This window comes from Procambarus clarkii, chromosome 61 (assembly GCF_040958095.1).
Source record: "Procambarus clarkii isolate CNS0578487 chromosome 61, FALCON_Pclarkii_2.0, whole genome shotgun sequence".
Lineage (NCBI taxonomy): Eukaryota > Metazoa > Arthropoda > Malacostraca > Decapoda > Cambaridae > Procambarus > Procambarus clarkii.
The window spans coordinates 15479301-15499943 of record NC_091210.1 but is presented as its reverse complement, the minus strand read 5'-3'; positions in this window follow the sequence as shown (position 1 = coordinate 15499943).

Genomic DNA, 20643 nt, shown 5'->3' with positions numbered 1-20643 from the left:
ACGGTTACGATGGCTTGGATTACCACTTAGGCACACATCGATGTCTGCTGCAGACTTGATCAATTGAGCTAGGCCGTCCTGATGGGTGCAAATAGCTTGGATTACTACTTACGCACGCGTCGATGTTCTCCTACAGACTTTAACTCTGGCATTTGACGAGTTGCGTTGGAGGTGAACCACTTGACCACAAGCCAGAGAGCACACAGGGGCAATGTTTGCAACCCCGGGTTTGGGCTCCGGTTGGGAGCCTCAGGACTTCCAGTGGGTTCACCTGAATCTCAGGTTGAATTGATTTTTGACCGCGTCGTGGAGTAGTGGTCTAGGGCACTAGCTTGGGAATACCAGGCGAGCGGGTTCGAATCCTCCTTAAGGCTCCTACTGATATTCTCATCAGTAGATGAGAATATCATACACTCAACAGTAAACTCATCTCAACGACCTCTCAAGGGCTGCAGTTTACTGACACACAAACACCCATACTCATCACACACTCATACTCATCACACACTCATAATCATCACACACTCATACTCATCACACACTCATAATCATCACACACTCATACTCATCACACACTCATAATCATCACACTCATAATCATCACACACTCATAATCATCACACACTCATAATCATCACACACTCATAATCATCACACACTCATACTCATCACACACTCATAATCATCACACACTCATAATCATCACACACTCATACTCATCACACACTCATACTCATCACACACTCATACTCATCACACACTCATAATCATCACACACTCATACTCATCACACACTCATAATCATCACACACTCATACTCATCACACACACATACTCATCACACTCATCATCACAAACAATGCAGACCCGTTTTCTATACGAGACGATTAGGAAATTGTTTGTTTAGAAGATTGTTAAATTTGTGAATCTGCAAGTTCACTGTCATATACGAAATAAATGATTGTGATTAAAACAAGAGATATCAAGCTCAATACTGGAAGTGATCTCCGAACATCTGTCTTATCATTTAGTGACATCTGTCTGACATAGCGATATCATTCTAATGAAGTGATATCGTCCTGATTTAACGTCATTCCCAGAATTAGTTTCAGATTATGGGGTTACAATGTAATAGAAAATACAACAATATAATTAGATGTTTATCAGGGTTGAGTTGGGGAGCATCTGACTTAATTAATATTGAAAGTTATAATGAGGAGAAAGTGCTTAGTCAGTAGGAGTGTATAGAACTTAGAAGCGATATGAGGACAAGGAGCTGGGATATGAGGGCAAGGAGCTGGGATATGAGGACAAGGAGCTGGGGTATGAGGACAAGGAGCTGGGGTATGAGGACAAGGAGCTGGGGTATGAGGACAAGGAGCTGGGATATGAGGGCAAGGAGCTGGGATATGAGGACAAGGAGCTGGGGTATGAGGACAAGGAGCTGGGGTATGAGGACAAGGAGCTGGGGTATGAGGACAAGGAGCTGGGGTATGAGGACGAGGAGCTGGGATATGAGGACAAGGAGCTGGGATATGAGGACAAGGAGCTGGGATATGAGGACAAGGAGCTGGGATATGAGGACAAGGAGCTGGGATATGAGGACAAGGAGCTGGGATATGAAGACAAGGAGCTGGGGTATGAGGACAAAGAGCTGGGATATGAAGACAAGGAGCTGGGATATGAGGACAAGGAGCTGGGATATGAGGACAAGGAGCTGGGATATGAGGACAAGGAGCTGGGATATGAGGACAAGGAGCTGGGATATGAGGACAAGAAGCTGGAATATGAGGACAAAGAGCTGGGATATGAGGACAAGGAGATGGTATATGAGGACAAGGAGCTAGCATATGAGGACAAGGAGCTGGGATATGAGGACAAGGAGCTAGGATATGAGGACAAAGAGCTGGGATATGAGGACAAACAACTAGACCATGAAGACAGTGAACAAACAGTGCCTAGCCACTTGAACCACCGGAGATTGAACTTGGTTCTGCAGGAAGCGAACCCAAAACTGAACCAACCAATTCAAGTGCGCGGGAAACTATCAAATTTCTACTAATGATAAAAAAACAAACACAACATTTAACATCGGAATTGAAAAGAAAATAGCAGTTTCTTGACTCAATGATGCAACTGCGGCCCCGAAGGAGAAGAATTTCCACCGCTAGACAGACAGACTGAGGGGGTAAGAGGCTCCAGTCAATACCCCTCAAGGCTTCCTCCACTGTAAACTGGTATGACCTTAAAGGCCTTGTTTTCCTGCTCATTTAACTGTGGGTAACCTCCTTCAAGATGCTTCCTCACATGAGACAATTTGCTCCAAGTCATTTTCTCTACCAAATGCTCGTATTATGCTCATCTAAGTCCAGACGAGGAGTCACAATATCGTGGCTGAAATATATTGATCTTTAAAGAAGTGTGTTCTCAATCGACTTGAGAATGGTCCAAGACGGATCGATACGTCGTTGTCCCTTCACTTTCTAGTGTGTGGTCTGGTCAACTTGTTCATTCAAGCGGCTCTCTCATAGATATAAATAGTTCCATCTCATTACTCATGAACAAATTCCATGTATTATGTTCATCCAATCAGCACCAATCGTTGAAGAGCAGAGGTGCAACAGGTACTCTGAGAGAGAACTTTATCAACATCAGAGGCCCGAGACTGTTCAACACGCTTCCACTACACATAAGGGGCATAACTGGCCGACCCCTCCAGTGTTCAAGAGAGAACTATCAACATCAGAGGCCCGAGACTGTTCAACACGCTTCCACTACACATAAGGGGCATAACTGGCCGACCCCTCACAGTGTTCAAGAGAGAACTATCAACATCAGAGGCCCGAGACTGTTCAACACGCTTCCACTACACATAAGGGGCATAACTGGCCGACCCCTCACAGTGTTCAAGAGAGAACTATCAACATCAGAGGCCCAAGACTGTTCAACACGCTTCCACTACACATAAGGGACATAACTGGCCGACCCCTCACAGTGTTCAAGAGAGAACTATCAACATCAGAGGCCCGAGACTGTTCAACACGCTTCCACTACACATAAGGGACATAACTGGCCGACCCCTCACAGTGTTCAAGAGAGAACTATCAACATCAGAGGCCCGAGACTGTTCAACACGCTTCCACTACACATAAGGGACATAACTGGCCGACCCCTCACAGTGTTCAAGAGAGAACTGGATAAGCACCTCCAAAGGATACTTGATCAACCAGGCTGTGACTCATACGTCAGGCTGCGAGCAGCCGCGTCCAACAGCCTGGTTGATCAGTCCGGCAACCAGGAGGCCTGGTCGACGACCGGGCCGCGGGGACGCTAAGCCCCGGAAGCACCTCAAGGTAAGGTAAGGTAGCTCCTTAGTGGAGCTAATTTGTTGTAACTCATTTAATACTTGTAATAGACTAACTCCCACTACTAATTACAAATCGAAACTGAAAAATATTGACTTAGAATATTTATTTAGAAGTTCCTTTTGAGAACCATATTGGCCAAAGTTCGTAACACACTTGTTTAAAGTTCAATTTCAATTATGTTCAATTCCAAATCAGCTTTTTATTACGGAATATGTTAAAAGTTCGATTTCAAAGTTTCATTTTATTTTGCTGTTGATTGAAAGTTCGATCTCTGAGTCCTTTTCTATTATGAAAGAGATTAAAACTTGGATTCAAAAGCTCTTTTTTCACCAAGCAAAACAAGAAAAGTTCGAAACCTGCCCGTATTTAATATCCAACCAATTAAAAGTTTGACTCCAAATTTCTTTCGTTATTATAGCATAAATTACAAATTCGATTCCAAGGTGTTTTTTTATTATAAAAAGGATTAAAAAATTGATTCGAAGGTCCCTTTTATTATAGAAAGGATTACAAAACTGATTCGAAGGTCCCTTTTATTATAGAAAGGATTACAAAACTGATTCGAAGGTCCCTTTTTAGTATAGAAAGGATTACAAAACTGATTCGAAGGTCCCTTTTTAGTATAGAAAGAATTACAAAACTGATTCGAAGGTCCCTTTTTATTACAGAAAGAATTACAAAAACTGATTCGAAGGTCCCTTTTTATTACAGAAAGAATTACAAAACTGATTCGAAGGTCCCTTTTTATTATAGAAAGAATTACAAAACTGATTCGAAGGTCCCTTTTTAGTATAGAAAGGATTACAAAACTGATTCGAAGGTCCCTTTTTATTACAGAAAGAATTACAAAACTGATTCGAAGGTCCCTTTTTATTACAGAAAGAATTACAAAACTGATTCGAAGGTCCCTTTTTATTACAGAAAGAATTACAAAAACTGATTCGAAGGTCCCTTTTTATTACAGAAAGAATTACAAAACTGATTCGAAGGTCCCTTTTTAGTATAGAAAGGATTACAAAACTGATTCGAAGGTCCCTTTTTATTACAGAAAGAATTACAAAACTGATTCGAAGGTCCCTTTTTAGTATAGAAAGGATTACAAAACTGATTCGAAGGTCCCTTTTTATTATAGAAAGGATTACAAAACTGATTCGAAGTTCCCTTTTTAGTATAGAAAGGATTACAAAACTGATTCGAAGGTCCCTTTTTATTACAGAAAGAATTACAAAACTGATTCGAAGGTCCCTTTTTAGTATAGAAAGGATTACAAAACTGATTCGAAGGTCCCTTTTTAGTATAGAAAGGATTACAAAACTGATTCGAAGGTCCCTTTTTAGTATAGAAAGGATTACAAAAAATGATTCAAAGGTCCCTTATCATTACGCAATCCCAGCGGGCGTGGAGAAGGTATAAAAGGTGACCCAGAAAAGGACACGAAGGCTGGTGGGACGAGACAGATTGGGGTCAGAGCTGTTAATGACAGAGTCAGACGGCTCTGTCATGTGCCATTGCGTCACGAATCTTGGAAGGAAGAAGGGGGGGGGGAGGGGGGAGGGTCTGACACCTCTTCAAACAACCTTCTTCTTTCTCAGGCACTAATGACTCTACTACACCCTCCCCCCCCCATCCTCTTTCCAAGCACTAAGAACCCCCCCCATTCTCCCTCAGACACTAATGACTCTCTCCCCTCTCTCTCCACAAGCACTAAACTATCTCCTCAATTCGTCATGAAATACTAACGATTCTTCCCCCCCCCCTCCCCCCTCCCCCTGGCACTGTAATGCTACAGCAGCAGGATCTATGGTACAGCAGCAGGATCTATGGTACAGCACCAGGATCTATGCTACAGCACCAGGATCTATGGTACAGCAGCAGGATCTATGGTACAGCAGCAGGATCTATGCTACAGCAGCGGGATCTATGCTACAGCACCAGGATCTATGCTACAGCACCAGGATCTATGGTACAGCAGCAGGATCTATGCTACAGCAGCGGGATCTATGCTACAACACCAGGATCTATGCTACAGCAGCTTGATCTATGCTACAGCAGCTTGATCTATGCTACAACACCAGGATCTATGCTACAGCACCAGGATCTATGCTACAGCAGCAGGATCTATGCTACAGCAGCAGGATCTATGGTACAACACCAGGATCTATGCTACAGCAGCAGGATCTATGCTACAGCAGCAGGATCTATGCTACAGCAGCAGGATCTATGATACAGCACCAGGATCTATGATACAGCACCAGGATCTATGCTACAGCAGCAGATCTATGCTACAGCACCAGGATCTATGCTACAGCACCAGGATCTATGCTACAGCACCAGGATCTATGCTACAGCACCAGGATCTATGCTACAACACCAGGATCTATGCTACAGCACCAGGATCTATGCTACAACACCAGGATCTATGATACAGCACCAGGATCTATGCTACAGCACCAGGATCTATGCTACAGCAGCAGGATCTATGCTACAACACCAGGATCTATGCTACAGCACCAGGATCTATGCTACAACACCAGGATCTATGATACAGCACCAGGATCTATGCTACAGCACCAGGATCTAAGCTACAACACCAGGATCTATGCTACAGCACCAGGATCTATGCTACAACACCAGGATCTATGATACAGCACTAGGATCTATGCTACAGCACCAGGATCTATGCTACAGCAGCAGGATCTATGCTACAACACCAGGATCTATGCTACAGCACCAGGATCTATGCTACAACACCAGGATCTAAGTTACAGCAGCAGGATCTATGCTACAGCACCAGGATCTATGCTACAACACCAGGATCTATGCTACAGCACCAGGATCTATGCTACAGCACCAGGATCTATGCTACAGCAGCAGGATCTATGCTACAGCAGCAGGATCTATGCTACAGCACCAGGATCTATGCTACAGCACCAGGATCTATGCTACAGCACCAGGATCTATGCTACAGCAGCAGGATCTATGCTACAGCACCAGGATCTATGCTACAGCAGCAGGATCTATGCTACAGCACCAGGATCTATGCTACAGCACCAGGATCTATGCTACAACACCAGGATCTATGATACAGCACCAGGATCTATGCTACAGCACCAGGATCTATGATACAGCAGCAGGATCTATACTACAACACCAGGATCTATACTACAGCACTAGGATCTATGCTACAGCACCAGGATCTATGCTACAGCACCAGGATCTATGCTACAGCACCAGGATCTATACTACAGCACCAGGATCTATGCTACAACAGTAGGATCTATACTACAACACCAGGATCTATGCTACAGCACCAGGATCTATGATACAACAGTAGGATCTATACTACAACACCAGGATCTATACTACAACACCAGGATCTATACTACAACACCAGGATCTATACTACAACACCAGGATCTATACTACAACACCAGGATCTATACTACAACACCAGGATCTATGCTACAACACCAGGATCTATACTACAACACCAGGATCTATGCTACAACACCAGGATCTATGCTACAACACCAGGATCTATACTACAACACCAGGATCTATACTACAACACCAGGATCTATGCTACAACACCAGGATCTATACTACAACACCAGGATCTATACTACAACACCAGGATCTATACTACAACACCAGGATCTATACTACAACACCAGGATCTATGATACAGCGTCAGGATCCATGTATAAACCACTTATTTTATTGAAAAGGGACAAGAGAAGAGTGGAAGTACTCTAACACTTGGCTTAACATCAGGCTTGGATTCCCCTGTTCATGAGAAAAGGACTTAAGAGGTCCCCTATGAACATAAGACCATAACATAGGCATGAAGGTAACTGCAGAAGTCCTATATTGGCCCAATACGAGCCAGTTTCTATTTATATCCACCCCAATCTCATTCAAATACATGTCTAACCTACGCTTGAAACAATCAGAACACAAGGACGAAGGTAACCGCAGAATTCCTATTGGCCCACAGGCGACAGCTCCTCCCTACATCCACCCACTCTCATTGGGTGAGAGAGAATAGGAAATACCCAAGAGACCACTGGAACATTATCTAACACAATACAGAGTTACAATCCTGGTTAGATTGCAACTGATAATGATGTGTAAGTAGTTTAACAACTAACAAAGTAGTTATCAAACACACTGGACATAAATATGCATGAATACCTCATCCATCACCTGAGTTAGACTATGAGTATGATATGACTCACTATGGCATACTGTGAGTATGATATAGAGAGTCAGTCAGTTGAGTAAGGTCCTCACACAGGAATATTTCTGAAGAAATAATCACCTCACGAGATTTCTATGTCAACAGTGAGCCACTATGTCTACGCTATGTCCACACTATGTCCACGCTATGTCCCTGTCTGATTAAAGCCACTATGTCAGCGTGGAGGTGCGTACGGTATCCCATGAGACGAGCTGGGATTATTGAACAAGTTTACATTTAGCCTATTTAATCCCCACTCTTTCTCTCTCTCTCTCTCTCTCTCTCTCTCTCTCTCTCTCTCTCTCTCTCTCTCTCTCTCTCTCTCTCTCTCTCTCTCTCTCTCTCTCTCTCTCTCTCTCTTTCTCCGAATTACCTCACCCCTCACCTCTCTCCTATCTCCCAATCGCTCCACCCTCTCACCCTTGACTTTCTCTCTCTCTCTCTCATCCCCCAAACGCTTCCGTTGGCATCTTCACCTTCTGTTCATCTTCTTTATTAAATCCGAATGCTTTACTGACTACAGTTTGCCTGTGTTTGCATGGGACACACACACACATACACACACACACACACACACACACACACACACACACACACACACACACACACACACACACACACACACACACACACACACACACACACACACACACACAAAGGGAGATCCTGTCATGTTCCTGTGTCAATCAATTCATTGTACCAAAGTTACCCCTGTGACCTAGTCACCCTAAGGTTCTAAATTAAATTAAGCAACTGACATATGTGGAGAGCTAGTGTCAAAATTGATATGTTTGTCCTGCACACCGCCCCCCATCCAGTGGGCAGCGGTGGATAGGTTACAATCACTTAGTTACTACCTACAGTTAGCAAACTGGGGATATTTGGCTAAAATTTCTGGTAGCAGATCATTTTGAATGAAATATTGACACATCGCTGGAACATTGGTTATAGAATTGTCTCTAAATTCACGTATCTTTTCGCACTCCATCACATAGTGACGGAGGGTGTGCGAATAATTTTGTTGACACAGTTTACATTTGGTCAGGTCTACATCAGCAGCTAATGAGAATTCCCAGAGATACTTGTAACGGAGCCTAAGCCGAGTAGTAGTAACATCTAGAAGTCTGCTGATTTTATTGGATGATCCATAGATGTGTGGCTCCTCTTGCATGATAGTATGATGATAGATGGAATTACTGGTGTCAATTTCACTTTGCCTCAGATCTACAAGATCTTGTTGAAGTTCTCGGTGTACTGCTGCTCTCAGATTGCTCATTGACAATCCAAGGTTACACTCAACGGCTCCTTTAAAGGCAGATTCTTTGGCTAACTTATCAGCTCTGTCATGCATTCGGAGGCCAACATGAGATGGAGACCACATGAAATGGACTCTGTTACCATCCTTAATAATTTTGTTGTATTTGTGTCTAGCTTCGGACACGAGCATGTTACAGTTATGTCTTAAAGAGTTGAGAGCACTTAAGGATGATAAGGAGTCACTTACAATTAATGTATCAAGTTTTGAGACTTGTACACATTTCAGTGCAAGGATCAAGGCAAATAGTTCGGTCTAAAGGGTAGAGGCCCAGTTGTTTATACGGACTCCCCACACAAAGTATAGGCCATCGCCCATTGTCAGGACAAAGGGCCGTGCTTCTTGAAACAAACTCACCCTAGCCTCACCCTTGATATATACACCCTAATGCTTTACTTTTTACAGCATAACGCTGTTTTGGGTCTCGGTAGCATAGGCGGATTCGTTCTCGACTCATAATCGATAATTCCGGGTTCTAATTCCGGCCAGAAATGGTTGAACGCGTTTACTATCACCTAATGCCCCTGTTTACCTAGCAGTAAACAGGTACCCAGGAAGGAAAGGGATCTGTGAGGAGACAGCGCCAAGCCATTACGACTATATAGCACTGTGAAGGGGTCAGGATAAGGATTTGGGATGGGACGGGGGAAGGAATGGTGCCCAACCACTTGGACGGTCGGGGATTGAACGCCGACCTGCATGAAATGAGACCGTTGTTTCATAAATAATAATTGTTTACATTTATTAAACAATTAATGAGCTCGGAAGCACCAGGAGGCTGTTTATAACAATAACAACAGTTGATTGGCAAGTTTTCATGCTTGTAAACTGTTTAATAAATGTAACCAAAGCCGTCAAAGATTGAGGAAAGATGTACAGGTTCCTAAGTACTTGCGTAACTGCTTCATAACTCTGGCCCGGCTTTCAACCCTTCCTAGACTCAAGTCCATTACATCCAGCGGTCGACCCCACAGATGCATTCATAAATGTTAACATGCTGTTCATTCAAAACGGGAATTTTCTCAAGTATAAAATAATATTATAATATATTAGCATATTGTGTATATATAGGCATAGGTTAGGTTAGGTGTTTAGGTTCTGTTGGCGATTATTTGTATTTGTAGTACGTGGGTGAAGCATTTATAGCGTTGTGGTTCGAACACAAGTCGTCAGTGAAGCACTTGTTCCGGATATGTTCGAACGTCAGCAGTTGTGAGTCGTGTGTAAACCGCTTTTCATTCATAAACAGCTGGGGGTTTGGCGGGTGCATGGAATCACTTTTGGATCTTTGTTTGGAGGACGGGCTGCACGACTCACAACTGATTTCGTTCGAACACTTCCGGAACAAGTGCTTCACTGACGACTTGTGTTCGAACCACAACGCTGTAAATGCTTCACCCACGTACTACAAATACAAATAATCGCCAACAGAACCTAAACACCTAACCTATCCTATGCCTATATATACACAATATGCTAATATATTATAATATTATTTTATACTTGAGAAAATTCCCGTTTTGAATAAACAGCATGTTAAAATTGATGAATGCGTCTGTGGGGTCGACCGCTGGATGTAATGGACTTGAGTCGAGGACGGGTTGGAGTCGTGTGTAAACCGTTTTTCATTCGTAAACAGCTGGGGGTTTGGCGGGTGCATGGAATGGACTTTGGGGCTCTGTTTGGAGGACGGGCTGTCATTTTCGGTCTGAGAATCCTTCGAGTTTCTTGAATTTTGAGACTTTGACATTGAGGTGAGGCAATTACGAACAGAAAGCGCTTGGGCAGTATGGCTATGTAATACTTGCATGGGATATGAGACTAAGAGCTGGGATATGAGGACACTATGAGCTGGGATATGAGACTAAGAGCTGGGATATGAGACTAAGAGCTGGGATATGAGGACACTATGAGCTGGGATATGAGGACACTAAGAGCTGGGATATGCATGGGACGGGGGGGGGGGGGGAAGAGAGGTCTGACAACGAAAAATGTTTGAGATACATTGAGACATCGTGTGTAGGGGGGGGGGGGTAGCAGCTCCTTGTGGGGGGGGGAGCCCCTGGTGACCTCACACAGGTGTGGAGGATCCTGGTGACGTCAGACAGGTGTGGAGGATCCTGGTGACGTCAGACAGGTGTGGAGGATCCTGGTGACGTCACACAGGTGTGGAGGATCCTGGTGGGTATACCCACCGACAGATTTGAGTCATTAAATACGACGACTAGCTCACAGATATCGACAGCGAACTAGCTGACAAACTCACAGAGAACGACAGCGAACTATCTGACACACACAAGAGACTATTGGAACAGCTGAAGGAGAACCCACCAAACAGGAGACAAAGAGTCACGGTGAAAGGATTGAAATGAGGATGGAGTAGTGACCGGTGGGATAAGGATTAACATTAGGGCACAACCTGTTCTGTGTATATGCAAATTAGTGATCTGAGAGACGGAAGGGAATTCCTATATATCCCAATGTTTACAGAAGGTTACAATACTCTAAAAGCAAGAATTAGGACAAGGTAGGAGAGAGAGAGAGAGAGAGAGAGAGAGAGAGAGAGAGAGAGAGAGAGAGAGAGAGAGAGAGAGAGAGAGAGAGAGAGAGAGAGAGAGACTTAACACAAGTATACAATGAGATGACAGAATCAAATCAAAGGATTATGCAAAGTTCTGAACACCACTGAAGAGCATTCAGATCTTTGAACAATGGCTCATTTAGGGCTCTGAACACCCGTCCTTTGAACTAACTGACCATCGTAACAAATGCATCCTATCAAAAAAAGTCATGGCTTAAAAATATTCACGTTTTCTATACATCAGATTCCACAGGTTAGGTTAGGTATGTTGCTTGGGTTCAAACGTTTCAGTTTAGGTTAAAGGATATTGTACGGAGTACCAGAGCAAAGTAACTGATTGGGACACCACCTACGTGAGACCAGTATAGGAGTATGCATCTCCTTCATGGAGATGTAGTTAAAGGTAGTATTATATATAGATTTTAAGGTAGCTAGGGAACCGGGGCCCAAGAGATGGCGCCCAGCCCTGGAGGCATTGGTAAGTGAGTTCAAAAAGGTTATAGCAAGGTCAGGCAGAGAGAGACGAAGCGAACGGGAAATACCTCTGTGTACTTTCTTCTGCCCTCTCCTACCCCCCTGTCCTCTCTTGGACACCAGCGACCTTGTCTGGACACCACATACCTTCCCTGGACACCACAGACCTTGTCTGGACACCACAGACCTTCCCTGGACACCACAGACCTTGTCTGGACACCACAGACCTTCCCTGGACACCACAGACCTTGTCTGGACACCACAGACCTTCCCTGGACACCACAGACCTTGTCTGGACACCACAGACCTTCCCTGGACACCACAGACCTTGTCTGGACACCACAGACCTTCCCTGGACACCACAGACCTTCTCTGGATACCACAGACCTTCTCTGGATACCATAGACCTTCTCTGGACACCATAGACCTTGTCTGGATACCATAGACCTTCTCTGGACACCACAGACCTCTCCTGGACACCACAGACCATCTCTGGACACCACAGACCTCTCCTGGACACCACAGACCTCTCCTGGACACCATAGACCTTGTCTGGACACCATAGACCTTCTCTGGACACCACAGACCTCCTATAGACACCACAGACCTTCTCTGGACACCAAAGACCTTCTCTGGACACCACAGACCTTCTCTGGACACCACAGACCTTCTCTGGACACCACAGACCTTCTCTGGACACTATAGACCTTCCCTGGACACCACAGACCTTTCCTGGACACCACAGACCTTCCCTGGACACCACAGACCTTGTCTGGACACCACAGACCTTCTCTGGACACCACAGACCTTCTCTGGACACCACAGACCTCTCCTGGACACCACAGACCATTTCTGGACACCACAGACCTCTCCTGGACACCACAGACCTCTCCTGGACACCACAGACCTCTCCTGGACACCACAGACCTTGTCTGGACACCACAGACCTCTCCTGGACACCACAGACCTCTCCTGGACACCACAGACCTTGTCTGGACACCACAGACCTTCTCTGGACACCACAGACCTTCTCTGGACACCACAGACCTCTCCTGGACACCACAGACCTTCTCTGGACACCACAGACCTCTCCTGGACACCACAGACCTCTCCTGGACACCACAGACCTCTCCTGGACACCACAGACCTCTCCTGGACACCACAGACCTCTCCCGGACACCACAGACCTCTCCCGGACACCACAGACCTCTCCTGGACACCACAGACCTCTCCTGGACACCACAGACCTCTCCTGGACACCACAGACCTCTCCTGGACACCACAGACCTCTCCTGGACACCACAGACCTCTCCTGGACACCACAGACCTCTCCTGTACACCACAGACCTCTCCTGGACACCACAGACCATCTCTGGACACCACAGACCTCTCCTGGACACCACAGACCTCTCCTGGACACCACAGACCTCTCCTGGACACCACAGACCTCTCCTGGACACCACAGACCTCTCCTGGACACCACAGACCTTGTCTGGACACCACAGACCTCTCCTGGACACCACAGACCTCTCCTGGACACCACAGACCTTGTCTGGACACCACAGACCTTCTCTGGACACCACAGACCTTCTCTGGACACCACAGACCTCTCCTGGACACCACAGACCTTCTCTGGACACCACAGACCTCTCCTGGACACCACAGACCTCTCCTGGACACCACAGACCTCTCCTGGACACCACAGACCTCTCCTGGACACCACAGACCTCTCCCGGACACCACAGACCTCTCCCGGACACCACAGACCTCTCCTGGACACCACAGACCTCTCCTGGACACCACAGACCTCTCCTGGACACCACAGACCTCTCCTGGACACCACAGACCTCTCCTGGACACCACAGACCTCTCCTGGACACCACAGACCTCTCCTGTACACCACAGACCTCTCCTGGACACCACAGACCATCTCTGGACACCACAGACCTCTCCTGGACACCACAGACCTCTCCTGGACACCACAGACCTCTCCTGGACACCACAGACCTCTCCTGGACACCACAGACCTCTCCTGGACACCACAGACCTCTCCTGGACACCACAGACCATCTCTGGACACCACAGACCTCTCCTGGACACCACAGACCTCTCCTGGACACCACAGACCTCTCCTGGACACCACAGACCTCTCCTGGACACCACAGACCTCTCCTGGACACCACAGACCATCTCTGGACACCACAGACCTCTCCTGGACACCACAGACCTCTCCTGGACACCACAGACCTCTCCTGGACACCACAGACCTCTCCTGGACACCACAGACCATCTCTGGACACCACAGACCTCTCCTGGACACCACAGACCTCTCCTGGACACCACAGACCTCTCCTGGACACCACAGACCTCTCCTGGACACCACAGACCTTCTCTGGACACCACAGACCTCTCCTGGACACCACAGACCTCTCCTGGACACCACAGACCTCTTCTGGACACCACAGACCATCTCTGGACACCACAGACCTCTCCTGGACACCACAGACCTCTCCTGGACACCACAGACCTCTCCTGGACACCACAGACCATCTCTGGACACCACAGACCTCTCCTGGACACCACAGACCTCTCCTGGACACCACAGACCTCTCCTGGACACCACAGACCTCTCCTGGACACCACAGACCTCTCCTGGACACCACAGACCATCTCTGGACACCACAGACCTCTCCTGGACACCACAGACCTTCCCTGGACACCACAGACCTCTCCTGGACACCACAGACATCTCCTGGACACCACAGACCTCTCCTGGACACCACAGACCTCTCCTGGACACCACAGTCCTCTCCTGGACACCACAGACCATCTCTGGACACCACAGACCTCTCCTGGACACCACAGACCTTCCCTGGACACCACAGACCTCTCCTGGACACCACAGACCTTCCCTGGACACCACAGACCTCTCCTGGACACCACAGACCTCTCCTGGACACCACAGACCTCTCCTGGACACCACAGACCTCTCCTGGACACCATAGACCTTCCCTGGACACCACAGACCTCTCCTGGACACCACAGACCTCTCCTGGACACCACAGACCTCTCCTGGACACCACAGACCTTCCCTGGACACCACAGACCTCTCCTGGACACCATAGACCTTCCCTGGACACCACAGACCTCTCCTGGACACCACAGACCTCTCCTGGACACTATCACTTGGCTCCCAGTGTCAACTGGTGCACATTTGCCTGGAGGTTATACGGACGATGACGGGGTTGCTGGAAAGTTTGAAAGGTTACTCTTGCTGGGGTGACCGTGGTCCATATCAGCTTCCAGACCTCTGCCCTCTCTCTCTCTCTTAGCTTCCAGACCCTGCCCTCTCTCTCTCTCTCTCAGCTTCCAGACCCTGCCCTCTCTCTCTCCCTCAGCTTCCAGACCCTGCCCTCTCTCTCTCTCTTCCTTAGCTTCCAGACCCCTGCCCTCTCTCTCTCTCTCTTCCTTAGCTTCCAGACCCCTGCCCTCTCTCTCTCTCTTCCTTAGCTTCCAGACCCCTGCCCTCTCTCTCTCTCTTCCTTAGCTTCCAGACCCCTGCCCTCTCTCTCTCTCTTCCTTAGCTTCCAGACCCCTGCCCTCTCTTTCTCTCTCTCAGCTTCCAGACCCTGCCCTCTTTCTCTCTCTCAGCTTCCAGACCCTGCCCTCTCTCTCCCTAAACTTCCAGACCCTGCCCTTTGTTCCACAGGCTCCAGACCCTTGTCATCTTTGCTCTATATAACGCTTTCTCCTCATAATTACTTTCCCCCTATTTGGTAAGGGAAGCCCTTGATAGTTTAATAGTATGAAAGGTCATTGAGCCAATGGCAAGGCTGTATCCACGTTATCACCAATCCAATCACTAGCCAGCAGGTCTAAACGAAATAATTGACAATCGAACAATCACTATTAGTACATATTTTGTACTAACAGAACAAAAAATAATTTTTTTTTAATAATAGTACAAAAATTAGTTAAAATTAGCCTCTGGATGGTGAGTTTAATGTTTTTTTTGCTGCTAGACAAAAACTCTCGGTGTTGATCTGCGCATGCGTCACGTCCTGGTCCGCCAGAAGGCGGGAAGATCCCAACAGGCAGGTGGATCACGTCCGCCTGACTCATCCCTTACCCACGCAGAGAAGAAGACCCATCTAACCTTCATTTGTTAAACAATGTAATCCTTCACTCACCAAAAGGGTTTAACGCCAGCACAGAGTGTAAACAATAGCGCCCGTGAGTATAAACAGAGATCGTGAGTGTATGCGAAGTACAGCTTCCTCATCAGCTTCGCGTTCAAGACCGCCAGATTCACGGATTCCCAAGGGGATTCGACCTTCCTGATTTCAAGTGCTTACATACAATGACTCATTCGCTTAATATGTATATATATATGTATGACCGAAAGGGTAAGATTAATTATTCTAACACGAATCTTTTCAATATTTTCACTGTCGAGGGTAATTGGTTTTTGGGATTAGGTCGTAAGTGGTCTTGGGGGACCAGGTCGTAAGTGGTCTTGGGGGACCAGGTCGTAAGTGGTCTTGGGGGACCAGGTCGTAAGTGGTCTTGGGAGCCAGGTAGTAAGTGGTCTTGGGGGGCCAGGTCGTAAGTGGTCTTGGGGGACCAGGTCGTAAGTGGTCCTAGCGACCAGATCGTACGCGGAAATACCAACTCTTGAGTAAAAACATTACACACGCTAAATCATGATAAGGTTTTCTACAAGGTCTTTTTCTCAGTGTAAATTACCTAAGACAACAACAGTAAATATCTCATGGTTCCTGTTAGTGAATATACGCTTAAGTGTATCCAAGAGATGATGAAGCTATTATACATTCTTCACTTGTTAGAACTGGTCCATTCACTTGAATTGGTTGTTAGAGCTACGGACTTGCTTCTTGCAAGGTCGACGATCCATTATTTAATTGATATATACAAGATTTCATACATTTTTGTAAAGCCACTGACATGCATAGCGTTTCTGGCAGATCTTTAACCCGGGGCCACGAGCTAATACCTCGATTCCGCAGATACGGATATTAAATAGATGATCAAAGTTCGATACCCCACGTTGTAGCGGAAACATCATTTCTACGTTGTCTGGGAGGGGGGGGGGGTGAGGGGAAAGTGGGGGTAGATACCTCACTTGTAGAGACGCACCGACAATGCTATTCGAGGTATGCAGATATCTACATCATATTTAATTGATGGGTTTGTCCGCTAGGGGGCCGGACGGGGAATGGTTGCCGGCTAATGGGAATGAGAGAGAGAGAGAGGTGAGAGATTGGAAAGTGAGAGAGGAGGGAGGGAGAGAGAGAGAGATAGAGAGAGAGAGAGAGAGAGAGAGAGAGAGAGAGAGAGAGAGAGAGAGAGAGAGAGAGAGAGAGAGAGAGAGAGAGAGAGAGAGAGAGAGAGAGAGAAATGGGAACGGGAGAACATAGAAAAATGTGGAACGTTGAAATGGGGGGCTGATTTATTTTAATGGGAATAAACATGATGGAGAAGTAATGGTGATAGAGAAAAGTTTAGAAATGGGAAATAGAGTATGCGTTATATGATAGCAGGCGGGCTATCTACCTTGCTGACTGTGCATTTAGCATAGTGAGAACAGAACAGGAATACGGGAGATGACCCGGTCCTAAGGAATAGGTTCAAGGCGCTTGGGGGTAAGGTAGAAGGGAGGGGCTAGCCAGGAGATGGGTAAAAAGGGATGGGTCAATGGGTAGGGAGGGGGGGGGTAGGGGTAGGGAGGGGGGGGTAGGGGTAGGGAGGGGGGGAGGAGGGGGGAAAGACTACCGGGCAGCATCAGAGGGTCATTGACTCATCTGGAAAGGTCAATGTTCTCTCCCGGTAGGATGCTGAGAGTAAGATGGGGATGCTGCGTCGATGCTGGGTGGATTAGAGCTGAGACAGGGTGGGGGCTGGTGGATTAGGGCTGAGACAGGGTGGGGGCTGGTGGATTAGGGCTGAGACAAGGTAGGGACTGAGTAGATTAGGGCTGAGACAGGCTGGGGACTGAGTAGATTAGAGCTGAGACAAGGTGGGGACTGGGTAGATTAGGGCTGAGACAGGGTGGATTAGAGCTGAGACAGGGTGGATTAGAGCTGAGACAGGGTGGATTAGAGCTGAGACAGGGTGGACTAGAGCTGAGACAGGGTGAATTAGAGCTGAGACAGGGTGGATTAGAGCTGAGACAGGGTGGACTAGAGCTGAGACAGGGTGGACTAGAGCTGAGACAGGGTGGATTAGAGCTGTGACAGGGTGGGGGGCTGGGTGGGGGAGGGGTGTGGAAGAGCAGTGGAGGGTGGGCGGAGACAGACGACCTTCACTACAGACTCCAATACCCACAAGGTCAGGGCGCTGGGGACGTCTGATGCTCCCCCTGATGTTGAGGTAACTTTACCTCCCTTCCCACCCCTTCTCTCACCTTCTCTCACCTTCCTCCTCTCTCCCCCTATCATCTCTCTCTCCCTGTTCCCTTTCTCTCTCTCTCCTCTCATCCGCTAGGCGGTCGACCGTAGGAAACTTTCAAAATTTGCGTCTCTGATATGCTATACAATTTTTTCTGAAGAACAGATTAACTCATAAAGTTCATCAAGGTGTCGTAGCGGGCCGGGGTGAACAGGAGTATGCTCCTGTGAACGTGGATAAAATCATTATACACATTTCAAGATTTATATAGATCAATGTACATTAAAAATATTAAGATAGTAAAACCTTAATTAAATTATATACCAAGTGAAAAACAGTCAAAATATATATATATTAGAAAATAAAACATGAAACGACCCAACGAGGCATTTCAAGAAGATGAGAAGCAGTGCGTCAACCACCTGTCCTAAGGCCAGGCTCGTTGAGGCGGCGGCCGTGCCCCAATACTTACGTATCACTTTTAACGTAAAGTGTATCCAAAATTGGTTGGTTCTCATGTATAAATTAATATTATTACGTACTAAAGTTCTATGTATAGTTAGGAGTAGGTTAGCTTAGGTATTTAGGTTCTGTTGGCGATTTATTGGTGTTTGTAGTACGTGGGTGAAGCATTTACAGCGTTGTGGTTCGAACACAAGTCGCCAGCCGAAGCTCCGAAATGTTCGAAGCTTCGAGAAATGTTCGAATGTCATCAGTTATGAGTCGTTTGTAAATTGTTTTTCATTTGTAAACAGGGAGTTTGGCGGCTAGATTAACGGGCTTTTTGCTCCTGTTGATGAGGACGGACTGTTGTTGATGAGGACTGGCTTTTGTTGATGAGTAGCTTTTGTAAACAGTTGAAATCTGAAGATTCAGATCCGTTCATCTCAGGTCTCAGACTCACGATCGAGACTGACTCGAAGATGTTTCGAAACGAATTAGAAATCAGAAACAGTTAAAAATATCCCTGTGAAGTGATGACCCAATTTCTTCGTGGTGATCCTCTGATATCAAACGATGCAGTGCGTAGTGGACTTAGGGACTCGATGCTCATCAATCATTGAGACCCATTAAGAGCTATTGATGCCCGTGCCTCCTCTTGATTGGCCCAATCTTCACCAACCAATCAATCAACCCAAAGGAGCACATCTGTACGGTAAGTGAAACTGTTTTATTGATAAAATCATCAATTTTTTGCTAATTTTGTTGTGGAATTTGATCTTATATTTCAGCTCTGATGATGGAACATATTAGACGGGCTCACCATAGCCCGTGCTACTTGGAACTTTTTGTTCCAAGTAGCAAATCTTAAACAGCAACTATTCGTATATTCGTCTATACTGTTATAAATATATTTTATGTATATCTTTTCTCGTATACTATAGATACTCAATAGACTGCAATTTACAAGAGGGAAAATCTATCGCTGGATATATGAATCTATTGTTGGACTATTTGTCCCACCATGCATATGCGTCGTTGGTCTATTTGTCCCGCCATGCGCATGCGTCGTTGGACAATGTATCCCGCCATGCGCATGCGTCGTTGGACTATGTATCCCGCCATGCGCATGCATCGTTGGACTATTGTCCCGCCATGCGCATGCTTCGTTGGACTATTTGTCCCACCATGCGCATGCGTCGTTGGACTATTGTACAGCCATGCGCATGCGTCGTTGGACTATTTGTCCCGCCATGCGCATGCGTCGTTGGACTATTTGTCCCGCCATGCGCATGCGTCGTTGGTCTATTTGTCCCGCCATGCGCATGCGTCGTTGGTCTATTTGTCCTGCAATGCGCATGCGTCGTTGGTCTATTTGTCCTGCCATGCGCATGCGTCGTTGGTCTATTTGTCCTGCCATGCGCATGCGTCGTTGGTCTATTTGTCCCGCCATGCGCATGCGTCGTTGGACTATTTGCCCCGTCATGTGCATGCGTCGTTGGTCTATTTGTCCCGTCATGCGCGTGTGTCGTTGGACTATGTATCCCACCATGCGCATGAGTCGTTGGACTATTTGTCCCGTTATGCGCATGCGTCGTTGGACTATGTATCCCACCATGCGCATGCGTCATTGTAACTTGACTGGGCACAAAACTTGTTTATAATTACTGTTCTTTAACGGTAAATTAATTGAAATTTAGGATTTGAAATCTGTTTTTTTATATATAAAATTATACTCGTTTGAGTGTGTAATTACCTAAGTGTAATTACCTAAGTTTCTTTCTTAAATTTCTTAAGTTTCTTTCACCCTATGCCC